Source organism: Dermacentor albipictus, chromosome 9 (genome assembly GCF_038994185.2).
Source record: "Dermacentor albipictus isolate Rhodes 1998 colony chromosome 9, USDA_Dalb.pri_finalv2, whole genome shotgun sequence".
NCBI lineage: Eukaryota > Metazoa > Arthropoda > Arachnida > Ixodida > Ixodidae > Dermacentor > Dermacentor albipictus.
The window spans coordinates 28,879,053-28,897,267 of NC_091829.1; the positions used below are offsets into that span (position 1 = coordinate 28,879,053).

At 49.9% G+C, this 18,215-nt stretch overlaps 1 protein-coding gene across 2 annotated transcripts in view; it reads right to left on the minus strand.

Annotated features, from left to right (window-relative positions):
• The window catches only part of LOC135917978 (tyrosine-protein phosphatase Lar-like), a 691,474-nt gene that overhangs the window by 344,173 nt on the left and 329,086 nt on the right, over positions 1–18,215 (minus strand). For both annotated transcript variants that reach the window (XM_065451631.1, XM_065451629.1), the window contains exon 4: positions 15,681–15,903. The gene's annotated coding sequence lies outside the window, so the exon portion shown is untranslated. The remainder of the gene's footprint in view (positions 1–15,680; positions 15,904–18,215) is intronic.

Here is an 18,215-nt window from a genome sequence, read left to right on the forward strand (position 1 = left end):
AAATTTCATAGTTTCGTTTTCGGAAAATTTGCGATTCTTGCCAATTCTTGATTAAAAAAATTGAGGATCTCAATAAAAAATCAGAAACCTATTCTCACCATTTTAAGGTTTTACTTTATGATGCAACATGCCTCGTCAAATTTGCTGCAGAGGTTACCGAGAAAAACAAGTTCTCCTTTTATACCTCTTAAGTTTTCTTAAGCTTCCTCTTAAGTCGATTTCCCCGTCCCCGTGACAATATCGCGGCCGCGGCGGCAGTCGAAGCCACGACCCCAAACGACACTCGCTATTCCGTGAGGTTTCACCTATAGTTGTACATCCTGTCAGAGTTGTCGGACGATCCCACCGCAGTCAACCAGATGTAGGAGTCGTCGGACGACCTCGCCGCTGCCACCATTTGAAGGAGTTGAAGGTCGTAGAGAGGAACTCGGTGAACACGATTTATTTACATATTTTACATTTTAAGCAAGATACATTGGCAGTCTAGCGCGACTCCCATATGGAGCCCGCAAGACTAACATACAGCAAACAGCTTACGAGCACACAGCTCACAAGTACGTTTCTAGCATGACAACGAGCACTCAGCTCCCGACGACGAGCACACTCTAGCAGCCTACAACCGCTGCTTATAAGCTCTTAATTCCAAGCGAATGGAAACGTTCGTCCAGTCATCGTTCGACGTCACCGTTCGACGTCACCGAAGATGACCCGCCCTTTTTGGAGGAGGCAGGCTCACATACTCGTGTTGCGCACACACGCAGGTGTCAAGGTCCGGAGCCGACGTCAGAGGGCTTCGTAGAACTCTGCTTTGTCCCGGGCGGCGCGGCCGATTACCACAGTCCTGAGCTGACCGCGCGCCACGTGGCTGCCGGTCGTCCGCAGTTCTCGGAAGTGCGCCCCGTCTGGTTGGACTGGAACACGTGCAGCGGGCTGAAAGCTGGCACGTTGCCACCCCGTCCGGCCATTCCTAAGAATCCTCATTCTGATTCACGTCGTCCTCTCTATTCACGGTGTCGCCGTTGACCAGCTCCACCCCCGTGGCGGGCCTCCTGGAGCAGTCGCATCGGAACGCGAAGCAGCAACCTTCCATAACGATCGGAGTCACTGAACTCTGTTCGATCGGTCGCGTTGCTTCGAGGCTGGTTGGGCTAGGAACACGCACGTCCTAACGGCCGCCACGGGTCTCGGGCCACGTTGCCGACTCACACGCACCCACGATTCGGTGGGACTTCGTATCTGGAGGGCTGGGAAACACGAGCGTGTCGACGCGCACGGGCACCGCCCGGAAATCAGGCGCGGCAGTGCCCGCTGCCTGAACGCTGCATAATGAGCTGGCGTGGGCCTGCCGAGCTACTTACCGGACTCGTGCGCGTGGCCCGGTGAAGAAATGGCGTGACGACGGGAAAAAAACAAAAGAACACGTGGAAATCGGAGGGAACGATAACAGGAAGTAAGGTGAGGCGGTAAGGTAGAATGGAGGCTCGATAAGTGGAGCGCTCTCTCAATGGCAACAGGCTCGACGGTCGGGCGTAGGGAAAGGGGGCGGATTCGAAAAGACCTATCAAGCGCTCTGCTTGCACATCAGCGAAGGAACCAAAAAAGAAAGAAAGAAAGAAATACACACACAAACGTAGACTTTCGTAGCAGAGGTGCAATTCAGCAAAGACGGCATATAACAAAGGAGATGAGAAATGCGACTGCGAAGTGAAACATTTTAATTTAATTATTGATCGATTTGTTGTGATATTGGAGATCCTGGAGACAAATGTCGCTGGCCCCACCACTGAGTAAATGTAGCTGTCGAACGAACGAACAAACAAACAAACGAACGAACGAATAAACAAACGAACGAACGAACGAACGAACGAACGAACGAACGAACGAACGAACGAACGAACGAACGAACGAACGAACGAACGAACGAACGAACGAACGAACGAACGAATGAATGACGTGACGTGACGTGACATGACGTCAAATGAAACCGCAAAGGCTAAAGTCGAGTGCGTGACAGAAGCCCGTCTGGTCGGTGTTATACATAGTCAAAAATGAAGGGGCCTGAACACCAACGTTAACCCCAAAGGAGCATTTTACATGAATTGTCGTTTCTACAGCGACGCGATACACTAATGCATCTTTGTTCATGGAATACCGTTGTTCACGTAGTGAGAAGACAAAGTATACAAGTTAAAACACAGGGCATTTGTGCCGCTACCACGGAAAAAAAGGTAAAAAACGAAAGATGGAAGGGAATATCACTTGGCAGTTTTGAAGCTTTCGAGACTATGTGCGACGTCGGCGTCGCTAAAATCTTCTACAAGCCCAATCCTACCTTCAAGGGTCGTTTCCAAGATCCCTCTTCACAATGTCCATGCGCCGATAGGACCCGAAGGAAGAAGAAAGTGACAGGGAACGCTGCAGGGGAGGTTCCCCTGCCAAGGTTATGCCTACGTGAAGTGATGCTTCCTCTTATTAAAGCCAAGCGTTCTCTTGAAACCCTCCCAGACCATTCCCGACCACGGCTGCTCGATACGTGCTGCTGTTTTGTGAATGCGTATATTTGCGCATATATCATAATCATCATCATCACAATCAACATCATCATCCCGTCTTTATGTCCACTGCAGGACGAAGGCCTCTCCCAGCAATCTCCAATTACCCTGTCTTGCGCAAGCTGAATCCAACTAGCGCCTGCGAATTTCCTTATTTCTGCCGTTTTTGACTGCACTTCCCTTCCCTAGGCACCAGACCTGTAACACTGACGGTCCACCGGTTATCTGCCTTACGCATTATATGGCCTGCACAGCCCCATTTCTTGTACAGCCTAAGCTGTCATGGGCTCATTCTAATAGCCGTTTAGGTTGGCGATGGTATCCGCCGCCACCGCTGCCGGTGTCCTCCAAGTTTCTGCCTCGTGTGTTAGCTTATATAGCAATAAGCGTACAATTTTCTTTTCAACAGCAGTGGTCAGCTCCAGTGAGAATTTGGTAAAGCTTGCCGTATGCACACCAACCCATTTTTTTAAAATTCTTTGCATATTCCCTTCTCATGATCAGGCTCCTCTGTGAGTAACTGAGTTAAATCAACGCACTCCAGCACAGACTCTAGAGACTCACTGGTTAGCATGGACTTGCCATGGCAAGTCATGGCAGTGGAAATACAGGGTGATTATTTTACAGCGAAGCTGTATATCGCTACCCGATTTGTATGTCCGTCGGTCCGTCTGTCGGTCGCCTGTATGCCGAAAACTTCTCCGGCGCAAGCCCATGCGCAAAAAAATATACAAAGGGGAGAGAGAGAAAGAGAGAGAGAGAGAGGAGGGGTTACCTAACACCATCTAGATAGCACAAACCTGTCTTCTCCCATCCATGAGGTCACGCCATTGTCAATTTCCATTGACAATGGCTGGCGTGATGAAAGCGGTGGCGTCAAAATCACTGTTGCCAACTCGGGAGCATCCCCACTAGAATCTATGGCAGTCGGGCCAGGTAACATGACATCATGGATCGCAGCGAAAAGGCTTTGTGCTATCTAGCTGGTGTTGGATTAGCTGCGCCAGTAGTGACGTCGTTGCCCTCCGTCGCAGCCGAGCGCGCGTGCAAAAGTTTCTCTCCGGCCGCGAAATAGGTGGCTCACGCGTCATACGTACTCCCGAGGAGCAGGCAGCTTTCGATCAGCAACGCCGCGAGCGGAGCCTGGAACGAGCTCGTGTACGCCGTACCGATGCTGCAGCCCGGACACAAGAACAGGCTCGTGCAGCCTGCGAAGCCGTAGTTTAATGGTAAGTGAGAACCCAGTGATAAACACCAGGGCCGCACGTTTCAGCTTCACTGGTTAACCATCTGTACGAAGTGCTTGGGCGGTGATCTTTTTTAGTTTGAGAGGCAAAGAATAAAAAATTTAAAACATTGTAACTTCATTTGACATTCATTTTTCTTTAGTTTTATGCAATATTTAAGGATAGCATGTTGCGTATAACATAATTCTAGTCCTTCATCTGGATTATGCTGAGAAGCGGACATTACTTGCACGAGAAATGGAAACACACATTCAACCAAATAACAAAATTCCACTAGTTTTATGTTGAATTATTTGCTGTACAGAACATATTGTAATTTACGACTTGCAGCCGGTGAGTTTGCCAGGTGTATCCATTTGGAATTAATTTCCGGCATGACTCGAGTTAGAAGATATGCGCCACCAAAGGTGCCCTAAGAATGCACTGTTTTTCCAGTTACTTCTTTACCAAAAACGCTATTTTATGAATTGAAGCACAAAATTAACAGGAACGCCCATGTATTTCGTTCCACACTTTGGGAAATAATATGTCGGAACTGGTGCTATCCTGGAAATTCATTTCAAGTGGATACGCGTTGCAAGCTCGCCGGCTACAAATTGTAAATTGCAATATGAGCCTTAAGGTAATGAAGTAAAAAGGTAATTTGTAAATTCCTGGTAATTCGTTGAATATGCGTTTCGATTTTTCGTGCTAGTAATTTCGGCCTCTTCGAATAACGCACCTCAAGGACAAACACCTATCCTATCTGTCACAGGTGATTTTATACAAATTCCATAGAGAGAGAGAGAAACGTTTATTAAACGAAACAGTGTCCCGAGCGAGGCCGGGTATCACCCTAAGGTGGGAGGGCTCCTTAGTCCAGGAACCCTCTGGCTTCGACTGCCCTCTTGGCCCTGGCGACGAGTTGTCGCTGGTCTTCCAGGTCCCCGAGGGTTAGCTTGGCCTCCCACGTTTCGAATAGGTCGTTTGCTTCTATTGCTCGTTTTGCGTGCGTTTCTGGTTTCATTTCGCTGCCTTCCTGCCACGGGCATTCCAGGAGCAAGTGTGCCAGAGTGTCGGATACGTTGCAAAGTGGGCAGAGGTAGCCGTGGAGCGTCGGGTAGAGGCGATGCATTATCGTTCCGTGCGTGTACGTATTACTTTGCAGGCGTCTAAGGATTAGGCTTTCTTATTCCATAAAGCAAAGAAATGATCGCCCTGTATATGCAAGGGCTCCAAGAAGGTACCAGTGACATGGCCCCTATAAACCTTAATTTACGCTGACCACGTTTGTTCAGCTCTGTTCTACGCAACAAAATTATACTTTTCTACATAAACCCTGTATCTATAATGTCACGTCAAAGACAGGTCTATAGCCCACCGGTCTGTTACTGGAATGACGAATTATGTTTAAATTATGCAATGTTTTACTTTATTTCCTTTGATTCCGTCACTCAGTACGTGTGATCGGTAATAAATTCATTAAAAAAAATTTTAGGCCTCGCGTTGCAACCGAGCGTCGGCACATCAGCGTGATATTTAAGACTTCAAAATAACATTTTTTTAAATATCGGTTATGGGGAACATGATCTGCGAACTTGCTAAGTTCAATCGTTGGCTCTTGATACGATCTCGACTGGGTGAGGTGGGTCTTCACCGCAAGAATCAGGAAACGATGAAGAAGGCGGGCATTGCAATGATGAAAAAAAGAAACGCCGGAAAGAATGTATTCACTTCATTGGTACACGGTTGTGACTCTATCCGAATTATTCAATACTTCGAGATGCAAAAACAAATACTGGCTGTAAGCACACACGGCTACCGCTATACTATGCAGTCAATACGATTTCTCTAGAGCTGTAATTGGGTTTCCTTTAAAATATTGGTCCAAGTTAATTGGGACACCCGGTATAATGCTTCGCAAACTACCTTAAGGATGTCTCCACCGCAACGTTATTCTTGTGTGTGCTCCTTTAAAGCGCCGTGTAAGCAGTATATTGGTAGCATTGCAACAGGCGAGCTTAGCCTCGTAGTAAAAGCTGACACTTCCTTAGCCCTGTACTCCCCTTTCAGGCTGTCAGGGTGACCTTTTAAAGTGCCGTGTAAGCAGTATATTTGCAGCATTGCAACACGCAACTTTAGCCTTGCAGTAAAAGCTGACACTTCCTTAGCCCAGTACTCTCCCTTTCAGGTTGTCAGGGTCATCACCATACGCGAGTAAGACGGCTACCGACGAGAAACAAGAGCAGAAGGTCGATGATGTTACTCCCGGGGATCTTGCTGCTTTTTGGAAACACCAAACGCCGCAGGCAATATCGTGGAAAGCCTCTTCACTGCAGGAAAAGTGACGGCTTTCACTTTCTTGTATAGCGACGGCAGGACAACATAAGATGCTCTATAAATGGTTACACTCGTCGCAGTCTGCACAAGGCGAGCAAGTCGAGCACCTGATCTTGAAAGCCCAAGCTGATGTGTACACAAAAGACGTTCCGATTCAAAACAGTGTAGTCCGGCTTCCGGCTCGGTGAGCATCAGGCAATGCCTTGTCGAGGACGGCATTGCGCTTTCTCAGAGCTTTTTCGCGAAAACTTGGACTGACCGTCGAAAAGAATCGAGGCCGCCTTCGGGTTTCAGTAAGTGACTGACTACAGCCGGGTCTACTTTTCTTTTTTTAAATTTCAAGGTGTCTTATTTAATCAGCAGCAGAAACGCGGTGACAACACGGCCTGCTGCAAAAGAACGTGCCCTGCAAGAAGTACGAGGCTTGGCTCTTTTCAATACCGAGCAGGTCACGTGAAGGGAAAGAACCAGTGGCGCTTGGCGGAGTTGACGCGTGTACCCCGTAGCGGGTCCCGACGCGTTGCAGCCAAGTCGGACACTACATTGTGCTCGCGGACGTAATGCAATTTTCGGCGCGTCCAGGCAGCCGGTCGGCAAATGGCACGCGACGGGCTTCCTCGAATTTGTAAATGCGCTCGCTGCGGTTTCTCGATCTCGTCTTTTCTCGTCCGTCGCCTCGCGAAGGCTGCAGACGACAATTTCTAGCAGAAGCGAACAGAAGGAAACAATCTGCATTCAGCCCGCCGGGCTCTCTTTGGAAAACGGGCCCGCTGCTACATCTGTGCAGAAGAACGTCTTAGACAGCCAATTTACACAACTTACATGCCAAAACTCACCGACTCTGCGTCGCTACATGTCGAGCATGAATGGGGCATATGTTAATTCATATGTTTGCAACTGCTATACCACTAAATCCGTCTAAGTAATGTTCATACTGATTTGAGAGCTTCGATCAGACAGGAACACTTCTCGCGTAGTCGGACACATCAGAAAAGCTGAGAGTCAGGGCTGAGCACGCTCTTACATACCTTTACTTGTGGCCGACCGATGCCAGAGGCTTCAGGACACACGACCAATGTTGTCAGCCATACGTACATATGCCTAATTGTAGCAATTCGTACACTTTTCGATCAGCTTGCGAAAGCTCCGTTACCGTTTTTTGTGTGTATATGCGCTCCGGTAAGCTGACTAAAAAGCTGTGCAACCTATTTGTGTTGAACTTGGGTGAGGCCTGAACGATATTTTAAAACTGTCTGTTGACGGGTAATGCCTAATCAAGGTGCCCTATGTAGGCTACTGCGGTATCTCTTTGCCTTCTTTCCTCGCATAAGCATAACGGGTTATATCAGAGCGCCAAAGTCGTTCGTAGTTCCGCAAAGTAGGCAAATCCTTTGTAGTCCCTTGCTTGATAATGGCGAGAGGACCTTACATATTGAGGACTCGTGAAATCTCTCAACAAGTATCACGGCCGATATGAGACTCAAACGTAAGCACAGTGTTAGCCGCTAAGCCGGTATCAGCAGTTGTTATCTGTATGGGCGCGCAAATTTGTGCAGAATTTCTAATGCAAATATGTCATGTGTCCATCATCGCTGACAGCATAAGAAAAGAAGTTGCAAAAATTTGTGAACACACGCCAGCCATTGCGACAGTTCATTGTCGCGACGTCACGGCACAGTCGGACTTCAATCTATATCAGCGTCCCTCGGGAACTACGTTTTGGATCTTCAAGGGGTGTACGGCAGCGCGATTAAAAGACGGGACAAAAGAAGACACAAAGAGACACACACAGCGCTGTGTGTGTCCCTTTGTGTCTTCTTTTGCACCGTCTTTGAATTGCGCTACCATACTCCCTTGAATATGCATTACCATACAAGCCCACATTGCAACCCTCGTGTACGTTTTGGAGCACGGATGCGCACGTGGCAGATGTAGTAAGGTTTCTTGGGCGTAGAGTTTACTTGATCATTCAGTTCTCACCACCGTTATCACCACCATAACTGCTATACATGTCATGACACCTGGTGGAATACAACGCAACAGTAATGCCAAATTTCCACGCATCGACGCTACGCGGCGCGCATCTCACATCACGTCTCGATTTGCACTACACGATGCAACTGCTACAACACGTGTCACCAGGTGCAGTAATTTGCAACTGCAACGCAAAGTGCGCACGTATCGACGTTATGCGGCGGGCGTCTCGCATGATGTGACTCCTCGCATCCTTGGACGCCTGTACAGGGTATGTTTCCGCAGCAGATAGCAAGTATACTTATGCAACAGAGCGAAATGTAAGGAATGGACGATGATAGAGACTTATCATCCAACTATATCGAACACTATCGTCGTCCCTTCGTTACGTTTAGCGCTGCTACATAAGTTGCAAAGAACGAACTAGCCCAGTGAGCAACCATTCTGAGATAGCAAGCGCTAGCATGGCATAGAGGTAGAGTAGCTGACTCCCGAATAGAGGCGGGTTCGATCACGGTTAGAACCTGGTATTCTTGTTACTGGAAATGGCTGCGACGGACGCCGGAGGCGACGGACATTGCCAACAGAAACGGCTTTAGACTGAGCCCATTAAAAAATCTCAGTGCCCTTCCACACTGTCACGATGACCAGCGAAGCTGTGTACGTGGGCTCCTTAATGGCGAATTGCCCCTCCGTCGCGGGTCGGCCCGGCATTGCACTATCTACGGCGTCATTCATAATCAAGTCGTGGTTCTTGTCCACGATTTTAATTCAAAACAAGTTCTTTTTTTTTTCATTTGAAGGTAAGCCGGCGACACAATAGTCGCCACAAATTTATGATTTGACCCAACATAAATCAATCCCAGACCCTCGCTCTCGATATAAGGCCAACCACCTGTTTTGTGCGCTTCTTCTCTGCCCGCAAGGCTCGCAATAGCGTTTCCAATACGCTCGAGTTTGTGATGTGCGATTGACCGTTAGTACTTGCACCTATAGGCAAGTCCGCCATAAGCTACATCGGAGGATGGACGCTCCCCCCAATGAGCATGCCTCGTATTTGCCAGAACGGCTTCCTCGCCCGTACGCCCGGCTTCTCATCGGGTAATGGAGGCGACGCACGCATAGCTCTAGCCAAGGGGGGCCTGCACCGTGCCGCGCGACAATGAATAAGTCAAGCAAGCGTGGCGTCATGAAATGGCGTGGGCGTCACCACTGGAATGGTCGATAAAGTCGTTCCGCTCCCGCGCAGCCACGAAAGAAAACTTCCTTGTAGCGCTATATCGATTAACACGCGAGATGCCTCAACGTTGCGTTTTGCTACGCGACTGCACGCTATACAGCCGCGCGGGCTCACCGGGGTATTGGCTTTTTCTCCTCCCCTTCGTTTTGCTGGTTGTCGTGTTTCACTGGCTGCATGTGGAGCACTTCTGGCAAGATCGAGGAAGAGGGTTCGATTCCCGACACAGCCGCGTTCCGATGGGCCAACGGTGCAGAAGCGCTAGTAGCTCACTTTGATTAGGGGCCGCGCTAAGGAGCAAGAGACAGTGGCCCATAAGTATAACCGCTGGCGCCCGCTAAGGGGTGGGGCTCTTTATAGCCTTCGTGCTCCTTTGTGACATTACAGCTGAGAATCCTTGAGCGATGTTCAACGACACACACGTTAGCACACACGGGTACATAAAAAAAACGAAATGAAAGACACGCACAAACGCAAGCACCAAACGCGAACACACACACACACACACACACACACACACACACACACACACACAAACACACACACACACACACACACACACACACACACACACACACACACACACACACTCCGATGCATCTGATGTTCTAAACACGGCGCAACGGGCCGCTACCATATCGCGAAACGAGACTGTGATGTACGAGCGGCTCGACCGCCTAAGCGGCATTGGCGGCAGTGCACTGCAATACCGTGCATCCGGTGAAACAGACAATACGCACGTTCGCGTGGAAGAGGAAATGCAAAGGTGCAGTAGGTGCGGTTAGTACGCGAAAGAGCACACGCATACCGTATAGCATGTAACAACTGCACAGATTTAGGAACCCGGTCGGCGTTGAGGCTTCGATCTAAGCGCGCCAAACGCGCGCTACCCCTCAATCATGTACTCGAGGAGCGACGACACAGTGGCGAGCGGCAGGGAAGGCGAGGGGGAACGAAAAATCGATAGCAAGCGTTTACCGTCGACGTCGCACCTCATTAGGCGAGCCGCAAACATCACCGACCGCAGCAACGTCGTAAAACATGGCCACTAAGTACAGGTCCGGTCGTTCGATGCTTTCTCAGGTGCGAGCATTTGAAGCTACAGCGATAAGTACACGTTGCACGCGACATTTTAGACACTCCGGAGTTCTACCCTGCTCGTAAACGTAAGAAACTTCGCGGAGAACTGAATTACCGTACACGCCAACTGCAACAACAGCGCTGTGGGCGACATGTAGTGACTATTTGTCCAAGCAAAACGCGCTGGCACGTTTTCGTGTCACGTAGGTGTCTTTATCGATCAAAAAAAAAAGAAGAAAAGAGAAAAAAAACGTTGTAATGTTAAAGGCCAACCGCAATCAATTTCAGACCGCGTAAAAAGAACCTATCTTCAGATAGCGCAGACGTTGAAATTCAATGCAAAATTTCGCGTTTAAAACAAGAGCGGAAGCGTCACGTAAAGCTCGCAGAACTTGCTACTTTTGATGACAGAACTGAAAAAGGAAAAAAAGGAGAACACCGCAATTAGCGATTGCCGAAAGTGTCGCAAGGCCTAGAGCGCGGCACTTAGCCATGACCTGCAAGATAAGGCAACGCCCGCGGTGCGCTGAAGAATCATCGGGGAAGGCGTGCTGGCACTTACGTCATAGTGCGAACCACCAGGTGCACGCGTCGTCTTCTTAGGTGCTGCTGAAAGGAAGCTAACAAAAGAAAACTATACAATTACCAGCCCTGCGCATTTGCCAAGGTTGCTTGAGTGGAACATACCACTCATTTACAGCAAATTTGGCAGAAGTGAAATTTCACTGTAGTTGGTCCGCAACGATTACGTCACTGTTGGCGCTTTAAACCACCAGCTATATAGAGAACACTTGGTTACTGCAGCGTGTCTGTGTCCGCTATGTGTCCTCTCTGCCTAAAACGTATGCCGCCAGCTGGCGCAACCGAAAAGGATGATCTCGCGTACGTTTGGGTAACCCGATTATACCATAAATAGCAACATGTTTAGGGACGAGCTAAAACTACCAACTTTGTGGCCTTACGGAGAAAATCAGAAACACTTTTGAAGAAGAAACAAGAAGCAAAGGGAAGAAGCTAAACTAACTCCACCGCCCCGAAAATCACAGCAAGCAAAACTCACGCGCCAACAAGTAATTAAATTGCCAAAACCACTTTCTGATTATGAGGCACGCCGTAGTGGGGGACTCCGGAAATTTCGACCACCCGGGGTTCTTTAACGTGCACCTAAATCTAAGTACACGGGTGTTTTCGCATTTCACCCCCATCGAAATGCGGCCGCCGTGGCCGGGATTCGATCCCGCGACCCCGTGCTTAGCAGCCCAACACCATAGCCACTGAGCAACCACGGCGGGTGAGCACCAACAAGTAGGACTCGGATCGCGATGCATGGGCGGGAACCATTGTGGCACATATGCGGACGTGCAACCGGCTGAGGGGAATAGTTGTAGTGAACAGGAACAATCGTCATCCAACCGGCAGCAGACCGACGCTATAACGAACCCGGACGCCCAGCACGGCTGAGCTTAACTCGCGCTACTCTCGAGATGGATGAAAAACCACCACCATATGCTCTCGAACGGTCCACCACGACTTGAAGCCCTTCCTCCATTTCACCGAATCGAACACAGCGCCGTCCCTCGATGGAAGAAGACGCTACACTTCTACATTACTGCCGTGCTCGATCATGACAGAGCAGTAGTCATTTATGGCGCGGGGTGGCACTGCTGTCTACTTTCTAGAATTAAGGTTCTAGAATACGGGAGACGATGCTTCCACGCGGCCTTGCAGATTTACATAGAACTGACTCGCCAGACAGTCGCATTCTTTCTCAAGCGGTGTTACAGACGCAGTGGCACATAACGCAATTGTCAAACTCATTTCTTTTTTCACGCAATATGCTTTGTGGAATAATCAGCACATCTCCGGGTACTAAGGGTTGGCTGTATGTTCTGGCATGCGAACGTTTTCAACGACGCCTGGGCAGTGCGTCGAGGGGTGCGTCGTCTGGTTCCCGCGAGAAACCTGAGACACCGATATAGGAGCGTATATACTTCCTTCTGCGCACGATGAAGCTATCGTATGCTAGCTTCACGGGGGTTCCAACTCGCGAGAAATAGAGCCTGGCACTACACCCCTTATTTTAATGCTCTGGCACAATAGCCGAAAGTCACTGAATTCAGAGTTATCTAACACAGAACGTGGGTCAATATTGAAGGCTGGTAGGACAGTCTAACGCAACGCCTCAAAGAGCTGGATGTCAGGAATGAACTATGCGAGACATTGGCACATGACATACGCGCCAGACGTTTGAAACAGCGATCTCTGGCACTGGAGAAGAGTGCGGGTGATAGCGCGCGCGCGCGTGTGTATATGTATGTGTCTATGTATGTATGTATGTATGTATGTATGTATGTATGTATGTATGTATGTATGTATGTATGTATGTATGTATGTATGTATGTATGTATGTATGTATGTGCCTGTTTGTGTGTGTGTGTGAGAGAGAGAGAGAGAGAGAGAAAGTAAAGACAAGGATGTTAACCAGTCAATAACGAGCGGTTAGAGCATTGCTCTGCTGGGCAGGACAACTGAGGCTCCATTTCACCGTCGGCCATGCACTTCTTTTACAGCATTACAGGCGGACTCCACTCACTTTCGAGGTGTCCAGTAGAAAACTCGAAATGTGTTGAGCTTACACCATACACTGCGAAGGGCGTCGCAGTGCGCTTAAAATCGCAAGTTTGTAAAAAGGTACGAGAGATAGAAACGTCGCTTCCATAAAATAGTGCGCAAGGTCGCCCGTCACGTACACGCACATGTTGATAGGTCCCAACCACCACAATTTGTGCGCACGTTATCATACACTTAGAGAGTTAGCGGCGCTAAGTTCCGGCCTAGTCTTTCTTGCCCTGACAGAGCAGCCGTGATTAGAGTGAGTGAGTGAGTGAGTGAATAAACTTTATTGCAGGTCCGGCGAGGACGCGAACTCGTCGCGCACCCGGCTAGTCTCACGTCGGGACCGGCAGGTCTAGCCCACGGGCCCACCGGAGCCCGTGATTAGAACCACAGGCTCCCAATGAGGGAAAGATTGTTATCTGACAACGCGAACGCTCCAAGGCATTCGCATGCTATGCAGTCTGTCGTTCCCGAGAGGAAGAAGAAGAAGGAATAATGAAAGAACAAGTCGACTCCAGCGCAAGGTTGTAGAGGGCAGTGACCTTCGCACGTTAAAGGACGCTGTCGGACGTCAGCCAGCTCAACAATGCCGAGCAGCGCGACGCTGCAAAACACCGCGACGCTTGTCCCCGGGGGGGTTGGCGACACGCATTAGGGGGGGAGGCAAATTCAAGCGGCGCTATATTTGAACGCGTCCGGAGGAGGCGGTTTGCTCGGGCGTCCCTTAGAAGCGGCGCGCCGTTTGACCGCCGCGCGCGAGGGGAAGGCCTCGTTAAGCGCTTTGGAGGCGGTAATGAGCGAACCGCTCGGGCGCGTAATGACAGCCGACGATTACGCGGCGAACGTAAGCGGGGAGCAGTGCAGGAAAGTTCGGGGCAACCCAGCCACGCGCCGAACGCACGGTTCGGCGGCTAAGACGAAACCGGCGGACGAATGCGCAGTGTTTTAAGGACCGGCTTGCTGAATGATGATGATGATGATGATGATGATGATGATGATGATGATGATGAAAAACGTTTATTTGCTCTATTTTGCAGTGATTTTTGCGGCTTCAGATGGAGTCTTCCATCTTCTCTCCAGGGTCGGTTCCCCTAGTCCAGGGCTCCGCTGAGGGTAGCTGCCCTGCGTGCACGCCTTACCAGTCCTTGTTGGACTTTCGGGATGTCGCTGGATAGCATCCTCTCCCACTGTTCCGCACTCGGGTTTCGGGCCCGCGATCATCGAAAGCGAGGGAGCCGAAACGCAATGAGTGTGACTGACTTCCTTTTTTTGGAGCAAATTCACCTGCTCAATGCGTGGACTGGATGCCGCGTGAAAGCCAGGGGCGAAACAGTTGAGTAAAAAAAAAAAAGAAAAACACTCCGGATATACACTAGTTTACGCACGCTACATCGTACGGGTATTTCCTGGCGTGAGGTGCGCTGCACTGCATGACTGGCTGCGCGAACGCGATAATTTGCGCAGTGGGAAAACCCTTCTAACGCCCTGGCTACGTGGCCAGGGGCGATATTTAAGAGGGGTGTTTCCATTCCACTACTTTACCCCTTGTCTGTCCAACGCAGCATGCTGTGCCGTTCGCGTAAGAAGTCATGCAGCGCAGCCCGACGTAACCACGCCGATAATTAAGGGGGTGTTTCGACGTAATATGTTTTAACTACCCCTCTCACAGCTGCGACGTGAGCAGCTAAATGGAATCTCACGCCGAACTGGTTGTACAATAAAACGCTCCCTACTTTAATACGAAATTGTTTTATGCTGCGGTCCACCATCAACTTCCTGTAACGGTTGTGACGTCGGTGCGAACACGTAACATATGTCATTCCTCTCGACAGGGATAGTACCGCCATCTAGGAGCGGTGAGGCGAAGTACTGCATCACGACACTAACGAGCGCCGACAGTGAGCGCTTCGGCACCCTCAGCGCAGCGGACGCTCCAACGCGGTGTAGCCTGGTGTAGGCGGCGTAGGCCTTCCGCTGAGGTGACGACGCAGCTTCCGCGCATGGTTTGCATGGTTTGGAAGTTAGTTGTATTCACACCGACAGTACCGTACCTTCTTCGCTCCCTCTACTATCTTTTCTTCCCTTAAATCCTTTCCTCTGTGTAGTAGCAAATCTCTGTGTAGTGCGTGGGTAGCAAACCGGACGTGTGTCTAGTTGAGCTCCCTACCTTTCCTCCCTTCCTTCCTCTTCATCCTCCTCCTCCTCCTGGAAGTTAGCTCAGTGTGCTGCCGTTTCTATGTCTCTCCCTGTGTATTTAGCGCTATTGAGGTTCCCCGTATGAAGTTCTTATTTCTTTCATTCCTACAGAGAAAGGAAACAAGAGCTAAAGGCCATATGGCCTGACAGGGGCTCATGCTCCTAAGTGCATTGATAACTTGATGCCTTGTAACAGACGATGCTTGAAGGGGACCCCGCAGCCGCTCCGCTCAACAACTACGAGAATGCGCTAGCCAATTGCCAGAGTGCTCTGCCTCTAACGAGCCACCCGGGTTCCCGTGATTGGCGTCATACAACTCGTTACCGTAGGCGTCGAGTTTATATCAATCCGCTAAAGGATTTTCTTCGTCACGTATACTTGTCAGCAAGCACGAAAGAAAAAAAAACAGCGAACAAAAAACAACGCAAAGGAGGCAAAGCTCGCTCAGTTGGACTCACCTTCGCTGGCGGCAGGCTTGCAGGAGACTCGAGTTATTGCAGACGTCGGGGTGAAAATCCGCATCCCGAGAGCGACACACACACTGCCAGTGGCACAGACGCAGGCGTACCAGCATCCCGGCCTGCTAACTGCCTTCGCGGTGCATTGCTGGACGTCGTGTCGCCGTCGCTTCGAAGGCGCCGTCGCAGCGATGCGGCAGACGACGTCAGAGTAAGTGGCCGCCTGCGAAGAAAAAAAAAAACAAAACTTCGAGTTATTGTTTGCTATTTGCTGAAAACTGGGGGAGATGCACACGGGCATTACGAAACCCGTTGACGTGCCGTGTAATGTCGTGTCAGAAACAGTTTGCGTGAGGCGTACTTTTTTGTTTTCGCCCGGTCCTCCTAAGCGCTGCTAACGTGTTTCGAAAAAAAAAAAAGGAAAAGTAACGGGCGCCAGGCGTCAGCTCAACGGGTTTGCTACACAAACAAACGCACGTTTTACTTAAAAGTTACTGATCGGCTAGTTGGTGAGCCATGATATCGAAGCAGCTCACTTACATCTGACACGTACGCGTACACATAGAGAGGACACACACAGGCGCTCGACAGCAACTACTCTACAACCACATACACGTGCTGGACTGCAACAGTGGCTGCAGTCCAGCGCCTGTGCATGTGCTTTCTGTGTGTACGTGTCAGATGTAACTGCGCTGTTTCGATATCACGTTTTACTTGAAAGAAGCGCGTGCGTCGCCAAATTCCAAAACACATCACTCGTGATTACTTTGCTGTGCCATCCGTCACTTCGGTTTCCGCGCCGTGGGGGTCATTGCCCCTCGCACCGGAAATCCAGTTTGCCTCGCCGTGAGGGCCATTGACCCCTGCTCGAACCGAAGCGGCTGTCCGGGCCGGGCGCCACCACTCGGCAAAACCTGCTTTTACTTTTGAATAAAGCCAGTCGACTCTGTGTTCTCAATCTGTCCAAAGACTCCATTACATGTCACCGCTAAACCAAGCTCCCAACAATTTGTAAAGCAAGCGCACCACATATCCTCGACGTAGTAGTTCTGCGGAAACCCGCAAGGTGGAGAGAAGTAATGAATAAAGGGAAAATCAGACATCCACCCGTTCGTAGCAATTGCTACAAAGGAAACCCATACGGGTTCCTCGAAAGAAAAGCCTCAGAGTTGAAAAATTCGTCCTGGTCCGGGACTCGAACCCGGGACCACCGCCTTCTCGGGGCAGCCGCTCTACCACCTGAGCTAATCAGGCGGCTAGCAGATGGCAGGGCGAAGTCGAATTTGTCGACAAAACGAAGCAAAGGCAAAAGTAAAACACGTTGTGGGGCAAGTTGGTGCATAGCTTTCAATTGGTGAAGCGCCAATAGTGACGGCACACAAGAAGAAAAATACAGACAGGACAAGCGCCTTGTCCTGTCTGTATTTCTTCTTGTGCGCCGTCACTGCAAGAGTCTGACGTAGTAGTTCTGCGGAAACCCGCAAGGTGGAGAGAAGTAATGAATAAAGGGAAAATCAACTATGAGGCTTTTCTTTCGAGGAACCCGTGTGGGTTTTCTTTGTAGCAATTGCTACGAACTTGTGGATGTCCGATTTTCTCTTTGTTCCCCGGCGTCCCTCGTAACTGAGCGAACAAAGGCCGCGAAGGATGAAAGAGCGAACGTGTAGCGCAGCGAGGGATGAAAGAGCGAACGCGTAGCGAGGGATGAAAGACGGCGCTAGCGAAGAGAGGGCGAGGAGGAAAGCGGAGGAGGAGGGTGCCGCGGAACCACGAGAGAGGCCAAGTGGAGGACACGGTGAAAGCGTGAAAAGAAAAGCTCGCTGCTGCGCAAGACCCGCTCTGCGGCGACGATGGCTACGAGATGGCGCCAGAGTAGCGCGCGTCAGACATATGGAAACAAAGCGCTGCATGAGCAGAGGTCTGCCTGCGGCGGCGGCGGCGGCTGTGAGTCGCGGCCACGCGTCACCCACGCGCTGCTTCTCGCGCCTTATCGCCTTTGAGTGTTGTATCGCGTAGTATCGCGATACTGCGTGAATTTCCTTAATTTTTTTTTTCTCCTCTTCTTCTTCTTACTCCTTTTATTCCCTTTACCCCTTTCCCCAGCACAGGGTAGCCAGCCGGTACTTACACTGGCTAACCTCCCTGTCTTTCCTCCTCTTTGTCTCTCTCTCTTCTCGCGCATCTCCCGATTAGGGAGGCAGTCGCGCCACCCTTAGATCCGTTTGCAGCGTACCGCGCGAAATTGTCTGCGCCAGCAAATGCAACGCAAAATGAAAATACGTGTAGAGCTGCGCTCAAATTTCGCACTAGGGAGTATCGCAATCATCGGTGAATTTTTGACACTCAAAATCATGCAGCACTTACAAAAGAAGAAACCTCGCCTCAATCAAAAGATAAATCATAGTTATTATTATTGTTGTTTATTATAAACTAATGAGATTTGTTTATTGAGTCACCGGAGCCCCGTCATCCGAAACGCCAGAAATAAATACTAGCAAACAAGGCCAAAACGAAAAAAGAAAGCTTGGAATGAAA